An 11,340-nucleotide genomic window follows, 5' to 3' on the forward strand; every position below is an offset into this window, starting at 1 on the left:
TCCATATGAAAAGATACATAGGGTGAAGTCTGGCAGGGTTCTGAGAACAGGAGCTTCTGTCCTCATGATATTGGGGTGATTCGCCCTCCCAGTATGTGGATATGTTGACCTACCTGGAAGCTCTCTGAAACCACAACTGCTGGGACTTTATAGAGGCTTCCCTCACATAGGCAGATAAATTATTGACTCCATTTCCAGCCCTCCTCCCCTCTGGAGGATGCGGGTCAGTGAAGCCAAAGAATTCAAGCTTCTAATAATGACTTAGTCTTTCTGATAACCACCCCAGCCAGGAACTAAAGAGAATCCCACCCAGAATCACCTCAATAGGACAAAAATGCTCCTAGTGCTCTTATCATTTAGGAATTTACGAGAGTTTTAGGAGTCCTGTGTCGGGGACTGGAGATGAAGACCAAATATTTCTTCTTATACATCTGAGTGATACAGGTATAATTTAAATCTTGTATTAAGAGCGAAAGCCTAGAAAGAGAATGCAGAATTTGAAGTTTAAAGGTCGAAGAGCCACAAAAGGTGAAATAATCAAGTGTTTTAGCAACTTGGAAAGAGATTGAAGGCACTTAAGTATCTTAAGATCTGAGTCAAAATCTGGGCTTTCCTGCTAGCTGTGTATCATACCTTGCTAAGTAACCTCCTTGAGCTTCACCTCCTCCACCTGTCAGATGGGGATCACTACCCACTTCTCAGAATTGTGAAAATTAAATAGTGAGTGTAAGGTGTCTGGTGTGTAACATGGTAATTAGTAAATATCTGTTCTGTATCTTCCTCTTTTCTAAGAGTTTAAGATCTAGCTGGGACTATAAGCTGTACACCCAGGAGGGGATAAAGAAAAATCCAAGAGTTAAGCCACAACTCACATACACGGAGGTGGCTGGAGAAGATGATCTTTAATGTCCCTTCCAGCTCCAAACATCGATTATTCTATGACAGCTGTATGAGAGGTGTCATGGGGCAAAGCATGACGAATCGGCAATTGGAAAGTGCAGACAGTAAGTGCTGTGAGGTCGAAGATGAGAGCATCTGCCCTGGGCTGGAATGGATTTGGAAGACCATTAAAAAATTCTGAGCCGTCTGAGCTACAACAAAAGCCCAATTCAATTAGGAGGGCAACTGGCCAGAATCTGATTATAATACAAATGCAGGCCTAGCTGAGGAGAATAAGAAACATGAAATACTGTAGAGAAAGAAGAAAGGAAAATGCAGGGTCAGCAATTTGGTTTCTGAAACACACACAGAATATTAAGTAGCTATCATGTTTTTCATCCTTATAATAGTCTTTTAAGGTTGGCAAAGTATATCAGCCCTGTTGAGAATCTCCCAAGAGTGAGGAATTTGTTTGAAATGCGTTTGGTTACAAATAATAAAAAATCTGCCCAGCGTTGGCTTAAAAAAAAAACCACACACACTTTTTTTTTTTTTCTTAAATAGAACTCTAAAGGTGAATAGCCCAAGGTTGGAGCCACCTCAGCATCCTTAACGTGATGGTATATACCCTTAGTTGCCTTCTGGTCGGGTAAAGCATCACATTTGCATTCCCGACAGGAAGCAGACGGAAAGGCAAAGGAACAAAGAGGTAGGGCAAAAGGGCATATCCATTGAGCCTGTGTCTCTTTATTAAGAAAGCTGAAGTTCTCCTGGAAAATTGCCCAATAGACTTCCCCTTCTAACCTGCTGGCCGAAATTGTACCTCATGGTTGTTCTGAGTGGTAAGGATACTGGGGAGATGGGGTTTGTCAGGCAGACAACAGTGTAGACAAAAGTATTGAAGCCTTAGGGAAAAAATGACCACCAGAGATAAAAGCAGGGTGCTGTTTTACTTAAACAGAAAATTTTACCCTATTTTTTTAAGTAAATCAGACGTTTTAAAACTTTGTAATAATTATAGATTCACATGCATGTGTAAGACAACACAGAGAGATCACCTGGACCCTTTAATCTGTCCCTGCAAAGGGTTACATCTGGCAAAACTGAAAGTACATTATCACAACTAGGATATTGACTTGGATATAATCAAAATACAAATCATTTCCATCACCACAAGGATCCTTCATGTTGTCCTTTTACAGCTGCACCTACTTCCCTCCTGCCCTTTCCTTCATTCTTAATTTCTAGCAACCACTCAACTGTTCTCCAGCTCTCTAATTTTGTCATTTCAAGAATGTTACATAAATGGAATCATATGGCATGTAACCTTTTGGAAATGGCTTTTTCACTCAGCATAATTCTCTGGAGAATCTGGAGACTCAGGTTGTTGTTTTGTACAATAGTTTATTTCTGATTATTGCTGAATGGTATTTCATGGAGTGGATGTAACACAGTTTATTCACTTGTTGAAAAATATCTGGGTTGTTTTGGCTATTGCAAAAAGAAAAAAAAAGCTGCTATCTACATTGGTGTATGGGTCTTTATGTAAACATAAGTTTTGATTTCATCAGGATAACTGCCTAGGAGTACAATAACTAGATGTTTGGTAGTTGCATTTTTAATGCAAAAAGGTTGGTTAAGAAACTTCTAGGTTGTTTCCTAGAGTGGCTATACCATTTTGCATTCTCACCAGCCGTGTGTGAGTAATCAGGTCTTTGCATCCTTGCCAACATATGGTATTATCACTATTTTTTATTTTAGCTATTCTGATAGGTGGGTAGTAATATCTCATTGTGCTTTTAATTTGCTTACTCCTGATGTTAAACATCTTCATATCTGCTTGTTTGACTACTGGATATCCTCCCCAGTGAAATGTCTCTTCATGGTTTTTTGTTTTGTTTTGTTTTTTGCCCATTTTCTAATTGGATTGTTTTTTCACTTATAAATTTTGAGAGTTCTTTATTTTATTTTATTATTTTTAAAGGTCTTTTTTTTTAAGATTTTATTTATTTATTTGACAGACAGAGATCACAAGTAGGCAGAGAGGCAGGCACAGAGAGGGAGGAGGAAGCAGGCTCCCCACCGAGCAGAGAACCTGATGTGAGGCTCGATCCCAGGACCCTGGGATCATGACCTGAGCTGAAGGCAGAGGCTTCAACCCACTGAGCCACCCAGGCATCCCTAAAGTTTATTTTTTAAAAACTACATCCAATGTGGGGCTCAAACCCATGACCCTGAGATTAAGAATTGCTGTCTTCCAACTGAGCCAACCAGGAGCTCCAAGAGTTCTTTATATGTTGAAGATCCTGGTCTTTGGTTGGATATGCTTTGAACATATTTTCTCCTTACTACGTTGAGTCTTTGAGTCCATGAAGAGAGTATGTCTCTTCACTGATTTAGATCTTTGTTTTCTTTCTTTAGCATTTTGTACTTCTCAGCATACAAGTTTTGTGCACATTTTGTTAGATTTACCTATGTTTTCATTTTTCATTTTTTTTAGCAATTGTAAACAGTATTTTATTTTTAATTTTGGTGTCACATTTTCCATTGTTAATATATATAAATACAGCTTTTTTTTATTGTTTAACACTGTAGAATACACTAATTAGTTTTTGATGTAGTGTTCCACAATTCATTGTTTGCATATAACCCCCAGTGCTCATTGCAATACATGACCACCTTAATACCCATCACCGGGCTAACCCATCCCCCCACACCCTTCCCCTCTGAAATCCTCAGTTTGTTTTCCAGAGTCCATAGTCTCTCATGGTTTGTCTATCCCTCTGATTTCCCCAAATATAGCTGCTTTTTAAAAAAGATTTTTTAAAAAGATTTATTTATCTATTTTTGAGAGAGAGAAAGCACACATGTGTGCGCACACACATGTACTCAGAAGTGTTAGTGGAGGGAGTGGTAGGGGGAGAGGGAAAGAGAGAATCCTCAAGCAGATTCCTTGCTGAATGTGGACCCTGAGATCATGATCTAAGCCAAAACCAAGAGTCGGACGCTTAACTGATTGGCCACCCAGGACCCTCAGATACAGTTGATTTTTAATGTTTACCTGTGACCTGATGAACTCACTTCTTAGTTCTAGGAGGGATTTTTCTGTTTTGTTTTTTGTTTTCTAGATTCCTTGGGATTTTTCTATTTATGCAATCATGTCATTTGCATTTAAGGGCACTTTTATTTCTTCCTTTCAGATATGTTTACTTATTTCCTTTTCTTGCCTTATTGCACTAAACAGACCTTTCAGCAATATATTGTACAGGAGTGGAAAGTGTGAACATGCTTGCCTTTTTTCCAGTCTTAGGGGAGGAAGCATTCAATCTTTTACCATTGAGTATAAAGTTACCTATTGGGTTTTTGTTGGTACTCTTTATCAAGTTGAACAAGTTCTGCTCTATTTTTATTTTACAAAGAATTTTTACCCTGAATGGTTGTTGAATTTTATTAAATGCTTCTTCTGCATCAGTTGATATGATCATGTGATTTTATTTTTTTAGCGTGTCAATATGGTGGATTACATTGACTTTCTAGTATTGAACCAGGCTTGTATCCATGGAATGAAGTCCACTTAGTCATGGTGTATAATTCTTTGTATGTATTGCTGAATTCTACTTGCTAATATTTTGTTAAAGATTTTTGCATCTATATTTATGAGGGTATTGTTCTGTAGTTTTAGTTTTCTTTTCCTTCCTTCCTTCCTTCTTACTTTCCTTCCTATCTTTTTTTGTATTGTCTTTGTATGGTTTTGGTATAAAGGTAATAAAATTTCAAAAAAAACTTTCAGAAAATGAATTGGAAAATGTCACCTTCTATTTTCTGAAAGAGATTTTGTAGAATTAATACTAGTTCTTCTTTAAACATCTAGTAGAATTCGCTAGTGAAATATCTGGAAGGTTTTTTTGGGGGGAGGTGGGATTTTTTAATTACAAATTCAATTTCCTTACTAATTATTGGGTTATTCAGATCATCTACTAAATTTGGGAAAAGTTGTGGTGGTTTGTGCTTTTTGAAGAACTGCACTATTTCATCTAAGTTTTCAAATTTGGTGTGTGGATTTGTTCATAGTGTTCCCTTATCAGTCTCTGACACTGCCAGTTATCTAAATCTTCAAGATATTAAAAAACATTACATATATCATCAATTTTTAATTCCTTATAGAAAACATTCTCAGAGCTGTCTTATTGGTCCAGTCTAGAGCCATATTATTTGTTTGTTTGTTTGTTGTATATTTATTTATTTTTAAGAAAGAGAGCATGAGGAAGGAAGGGACAGAGGGAGAGGGAGAGACAGAATCCCAAGCAGGCTCCACACTAGGTGTCCAACTCCACGACGTTTAGATCATGACTCAAGCAGAAATCTAGAGTTGGATGCCCAACTGACTGAGTCACCCGGGCGCGCCTGGAGCCATTTTCCTGCACCCTCTGTGTAGCACAGAACTGTCACCTTGGGATTTTGCTAAACTTCTCTCCTGTTTCTTATGTCTTGTGCCTTCTTTTTTCTTGGTCTATACCTATGAGTAACTTCCTCAGAAAGGTACAACTGAAAATATTTTTATTATACACTTACATTTTATTGATAATTTTGGCTGAGAATACAATTCAAGTTTGGAAATACTTTTACTTCAGAGTTTTCAAAATATTTCTCCATTGCTTTTTTGTTTCTGGCATTGCTGTTGCAAGTTTGAAGCTATTCTGATCTAGATCCCCAGTATGTGACTTGTTTTTTCCCTTTATGAGTTTCCAGGATCTTCCTTTGATCACCAGTGTTCTAAACCTCATGACAATGATATCTGGTATATATCTATTTATATCCATTTTGCTAAGAATATGTTAGATCCTTTTTTTAAAAAAATTTATTTATTTATTTGACAGACAGAGATCACAAGTAGGCAGAGAGTCAGGCAGAGAGAAGGAGAAGCAGGCTCCCCACTGAGCAGAGAGCCCAATGTGGGGCTTGATCCCAGGACCTCGAGATCATGACCTGGGCTGAAGGCAGAAGCTTAACCCACTGAGCCACCCAGGTGCCCCTAGATCCTTTTAACTTGTAAATTCATGTTGTTACATTTTGGAAAATATTTCTTGGATTAGTTTTTCAATAATAATGTTTATAGTAATTTGGGAGAATAGTTGGGAGACCATAATCAACTAACTGAAAATTGTCCCAAAACAAATCAGCTACAGATACAGACATTTTAGAAAGTACTTTTTCCGACATCCAAATTTGCTTACATATACTCCCTGTATATCCTTAGAATCTGCCCTGAAACTCAACTTTAGATGCTAAAGGATGCCCACATAATAAAAGCAAGTTCATTTCTAAACAGTTTTGAAAGGCACATTTTCCCCATCATCTCCAGACTGGCTGGGCACTGCAAGTAGAGTTTTGATGTCTTCTCCATTCTTGTTATTGGAGTGAAATGAGAAAACAGCATCAGCAATCTTTGAGATCACCTGAGAGGAAAAGGTGAGGAGGATTTCATGATGAAAGGGACAATGACATGGTAGCAATTACTGAAAAGAAGAATTAAAGGAAAAATGTCAGCTTCATATCTTCAGATTCTTAGTTCTTTTGGACCTGGCACATATAAAGTTTTTTGATGTTGTTGAAATTTATTTTGGTGTTTCTAAATTTGTTCATTTCTGTCTCTTACTTTGTTCGTCTTCTCTTTTATGGAACCTGGAAAATATAGCACTATAAAATATTTCTTCATCTATTACTGTAGTAGTAGTTCTCTTCCATCATTAACACCTTGAAACTACATGTCATTCAGTGATTACATCTCTCTCTCTCTTCTTTAAAGATTTTATTTATTTACTTGACACAGAAAGAATGCACAACTAGGCAGAGCAGCAGGCAGAGGGAAAGGGAGAAGCAGGATCCCCGTTGAGCATGGAGCCTGATGTTGGGCTTGATCCCAGGATCCCGGGCCCTGGGATCATGACCTGAGCCAAAGGCAGATGTTTAACTGACTGAGCCACCCAGGTGACCCACATCTTTTGAAAACTACAATAGGGGCACCTAGGTGGCTCAGTCAGTTGAGCATCTGCTCTTGATTTTGGCTCGGGTCGTGATCTCAGAGTCATGGGATTGCCCTACATAGGGCTCCTCACTCAGCAGAATCTATTCCTATCCCTCTGCCCTCCCCCAAACTCCCCCCTCACCACACACACACTCTCTCATTCTCAAATAAATAAATCTTAAAAAAAAAAACTACAGTAAAACATTACAAATTCAATCAATACCAATTTTGGAATCTGTAAAAGTGATTTCTTGAGTATTATTGTAATTTTATTATTTTTTCTGTTTTATTTATTGTGATTAAATGTGAGTTTTTTGTATTTTTAAAACTTGTTGAAGTAAAATATATATACATGGATCATATTATAGCTAAATGAATTTCACAATGAACACTCAATTTCAGTGTTTATAATTTCTTTCTTTCTTTTTTTCTTTTTTTTTTTTTGAGACAGAGAGCATGAGTGGAGGGGCAGGGGCAGAGAGAGTAGGAGAGAGAATCTCAAGTAGACTCCACACACAGTGTGGAGCCCAGTGATCATGACTTGAGCTGAAATCAAGAGTCAGATGCTTAACTGACTGAGCCACCCAGGTGCTCCAGGAAATCCATTTTAATGCCAAGGTCAAACACACAGAATTTAAGTTTGTAAATACACACTAAAGCAAAGATTTGAATAAGGACAGAGATCCTGAATATAAGGACTATGGGACAATAGAACTCATTTTTCTAAGATGAGATTTGAGGGTTAAGAAAGAAGTGCAAAACAAACTTCTCTCTGGTGTAATTTGCCCGTGTTACCTATTCTGAGGCCAATCTTAGCAAGCTCATCCTAGGTTTGCAGCAGAGACATTTGACACCAAGCACTTACTTCTGACATCTAGAGATCTTATCAGGAGGGGAGAGAACTGTGAGGAGAGATGTAGGTACTTTCTGCCACATAAGTATTTCATTTGTCAAAAGCCTGTGGCCTTGGGGTGCCTGGGTGGCTCAGTGGGTTAAATCCTCTGCCTTCGGCTCAAGTCATGGTCCCAGAGTCCTGGGATTGAGCCCCGCATCAGGCTCCCTGCTCAGCAGGAAGCCTGCTTCCTCCTCTCTCTCTCTCTCTCTCTGCCTGCCTCTCCACCTACTTGAGATCTCTGTCTGTCAAATAAATAAATAAAATCTTAAAAAAAAAAAACACAAAACCCTGTGGCCTTTCTGTGCTAACAAGAGAGGGGTCCATATGAGGGTCCATATTGTTCTGGATTCCCATGGAACTTAAAGGAAACTTTCACAATGTCTGGAGCCCTGGACATACTCCTGCAAAGGGAGGAGTATGTCCTATAATTCGTTCCAGCAGGAACCCACTTAGGTGGCACCAACACCAACTTCTAATTGAAACAGTACATCAGGACACCTGGGTGGCTCAGTCGGTTAAATATCTGCGTTCCGCTCAGGTCATGATCCCAGGGTCCCAAATTGAGTCCCGCATCAGGCTCCCTGCTCAGTGGAGACTCTGCTTCTCCCTCTCCTGCTCTCCTGCTTGTGTGCTGTTTCCCTCTCTCTCTGACGGGTAAATAAATAAAATCTTAAAAAAAAAAAAAAAGAAAGAAAGCAAGCAAGCAAGCAAGCAAGAAAGAAACAGTACATCTACAAAAGAGAAAGCAATGGCACATCTCAAACCTGGAGAGATCCTATGAGGAGCTTCTGATAGCAACCATGCCATCGTTGCCATCAAAAACCCGGCTCATGTCAGTGTCATATCATCCAGGAACATGGGCTCTGCTGAACTTGACTGCTGCCACTGGAGCCACTCTGGTTGTGGCCACCTTATTCCTGAAACCTTTGCTAACCAGGTCCAGGCGGCCTGCAGGGGGGCTGTGTCTCCTGGTGGTTATTATGGATCCCAGGGCTGAGCACCATCCTCTCACAGAGGGTAACCCGCCAGACATCACTCTGTGACCCAGACTCTCCTCTGCGCTGTGTGGATGGCGCCATCCCACACAACAGCATGGGGGGCTGACGCAGCGGGTCAGAGGCAGTGGATGCTGGCCCTGGGAAGTTCTGCGCATGCATAGCCCTGTCTCCCGTGAACCCCCATGGGAAGCCACCCCTGATCTCTCCTCCTAACAGAGAGCCTGAAGAGACTGAAAAGGAAGAGCAGGCCGTTGCTGCAAAGGCCATGACCAAGGAGGAATTTCCTGGTGAATGGGCTGCCCCAGGTCTCAGATTTACTGCTACTCAGCCCAACATCTCAGATTATGCGAAGGTGTGCAGGGAGTCCCTGTTCCTGTCCCGCACGCAGTTCCCAGCCAGGGCTTAGGACAGCTTTGCACTCCCACTGCTCGGGCCACTCAGTGCAGAGGAACAACCCCTGAGTTATCCTAAGCTGCTCTACCATAGACCTTTTTTTTTTTTTTTTTAAGATACTTGTTTGTCCATAAAAGACTCAATCTCAAAAAACAGACTGAGGGTTGCTGGGGGGAGGGGGGACAGGAGAGGGTGGTGGGGTTATGGACATTGGGGAGGGTATGTGCTATGATGAGTGCTATGAAATGTGTAAACCTGGCGATTCACAGACCTGTACCTCTGGGATAAAAATACATTATATGTTTATTAAAACAATAAATTAATAAAAAAAAGATACTTGTTTGTTTGTTTGTTTGTTTATTTTGATGAGAGAGAGCAGGTAGAGTGAGCACTCAAGTGGGGGAGGGGCAAAGAGAGAGGAGAATCTCAAGCAGACCCCATGCTAAGGGCAGAGCCCAATGTAGGGCTCCATTTTACAACCCTGAGATCATGATGAGAGTCAAAGTCAAAAGTCTGATGCTTAACCAACTGAGCCATCCAGGCACCCCTCTTTCATAGACTCTTAAACAGGAAGTGAATCTCTCCTGAAAAGGAAATAAGGTTAATGGAAAATAAACAGTCTATTAAAAAAGAAAGAAAAAGAAAAAAAAAAACAAAACCCTGTGGATAATAGATGTCCTGAGCCTCAGAAAGGCATGCAGCCCGGTGAAGCATGGATACAGTTAGGTTAACTGTAGTTCAGGTTCCAGTTCTGCCACTTAACTTGCTATAGAACTCTCAGCAAATTACCTAAGCTTCTGGAAAATCACCCTGTCTGTAAAACGTAAGCTCCACAAGGGATGTCTGTGTTGTTCACTGTTGTATATCCAGTGCCTAACAAGCCTGGCACTGTGGCACCTGGTGCCAAATCAAATAGGGTATTAAGGGACTATGTTGAGAAAAAAAAAGAACAGTCCCTGACATTCAGAAGCTGGCCTGTACTCACAGGTAGCCCACATTATTCTCCTGTTAGACAACACCAACTTCACAAAATAGCCACCTCTGCCAAGGTTATTCCAACACCATATTAAAACGAGATAAAGCAAGGCCACTGCATAATTTTGTATAACCATAGATAAATACAAGGTTACTGTGCCACCCACAAAATACCAAATACTCCCTCTCTTGGCCAAAACGAGTAATTGCTACTTCTTTACTAACAGCAGTCTGATCTTTTGCCTCTCTTCCTGTACATAAGATTTCTTGAGCTAGCCGCCCATAGAATTACCCCTACTTTCTGACAGCATCCAATCTAAAACAGACCCCTGCTTTCTTAGAGCCTCTCTCAAGTTACCCAAGAAAGCCCAAATTCTGATAGATGTTTTCTTTTTTTACAGATTTTATTTATTTTTTTTATTTTAAGGATTTTACTTATTTATTTGAGAGAGAGAGAATGAGCAAGCAAGAGAGAGCTCAAGTGTAAAGGGGTGGCAGGGGACACGCAGACAGAGAAACAGATCTCCCTGCTGAGCAGGGAGCCTGATGGGGATGGTGGTCTCCAATGGAAGACCCTGGGATCATGACCTTAGATGAAGGCAGATGCTTAACTGACTGAACCACCCAGGTGCCCCTACTCATGCACATAAACATGAGTGGGAGGAGGGGCAGAAAGAGAGGGAGAGAATCTCAAGCAGATTTCCTGTTGAGCATGAAGCCTAATACTGGGCTTGATCTCATGACCCTGAGATCATGATCTGAGCCAAAATCAAGAGTTAAATGCTTAACCAACTGAGCCACCCAGGCGCCTCTATGATAAGTTTTTCCTAACACCCTCCTAATGAGACACTCCATGATTCCTCACAATATGTTTGCATTCACTTCAGTGAATAATAAACACAATCTGTTTAGCTACAGTTGTGTTCCTAGTAGTATTTGGCTTAAGGGAAATGACAATATGAATGGAAAAAATGGGAAGATAAGCTGTTTCTTCAGAGTTGTATCAAATGGATAATTAACTCACCAAAATATATTGAGAATCTGTTTTGCACCAGGCACTGTGCTAGGTGCAGGGAATATGGAGAAGAACGAGACTCAGACTGCTCTCCAGAAGTTGAACCTGTGGAGGAACATGCACAGTAGAAAATTTACGATCCAATTTAATGTTGTTGGCA

The 11,340-nt window shown here is 40.2% G+C and overlaps 1 pseudogene; it reads left to right on the forward strand.

The window, feature by feature from the left end:
• The first annotated feature begins 8,599 nt into the window (after positions 1-8,599).
• Positions 8,600-9,268, forward strand: LOC116854311 (annotated as a pseudogene).
• Positions 9,269-11,340: the final 2,072 nt, after the last annotated feature.

Source organism: Lontra canadensis, unplaced genomic scaffold, assembly GCF_010015895.1.
Source record: "Lontra canadensis isolate GAN:19392208 unplaced genomic scaffold, GSC_riverotter_1.0 scaffold90, whole genome shotgun sequence".
Lineage (NCBI taxonomy): Eukaryota > Metazoa > Chordata > Mammalia > Carnivora > Mustelidae > Lontra > Lontra canadensis.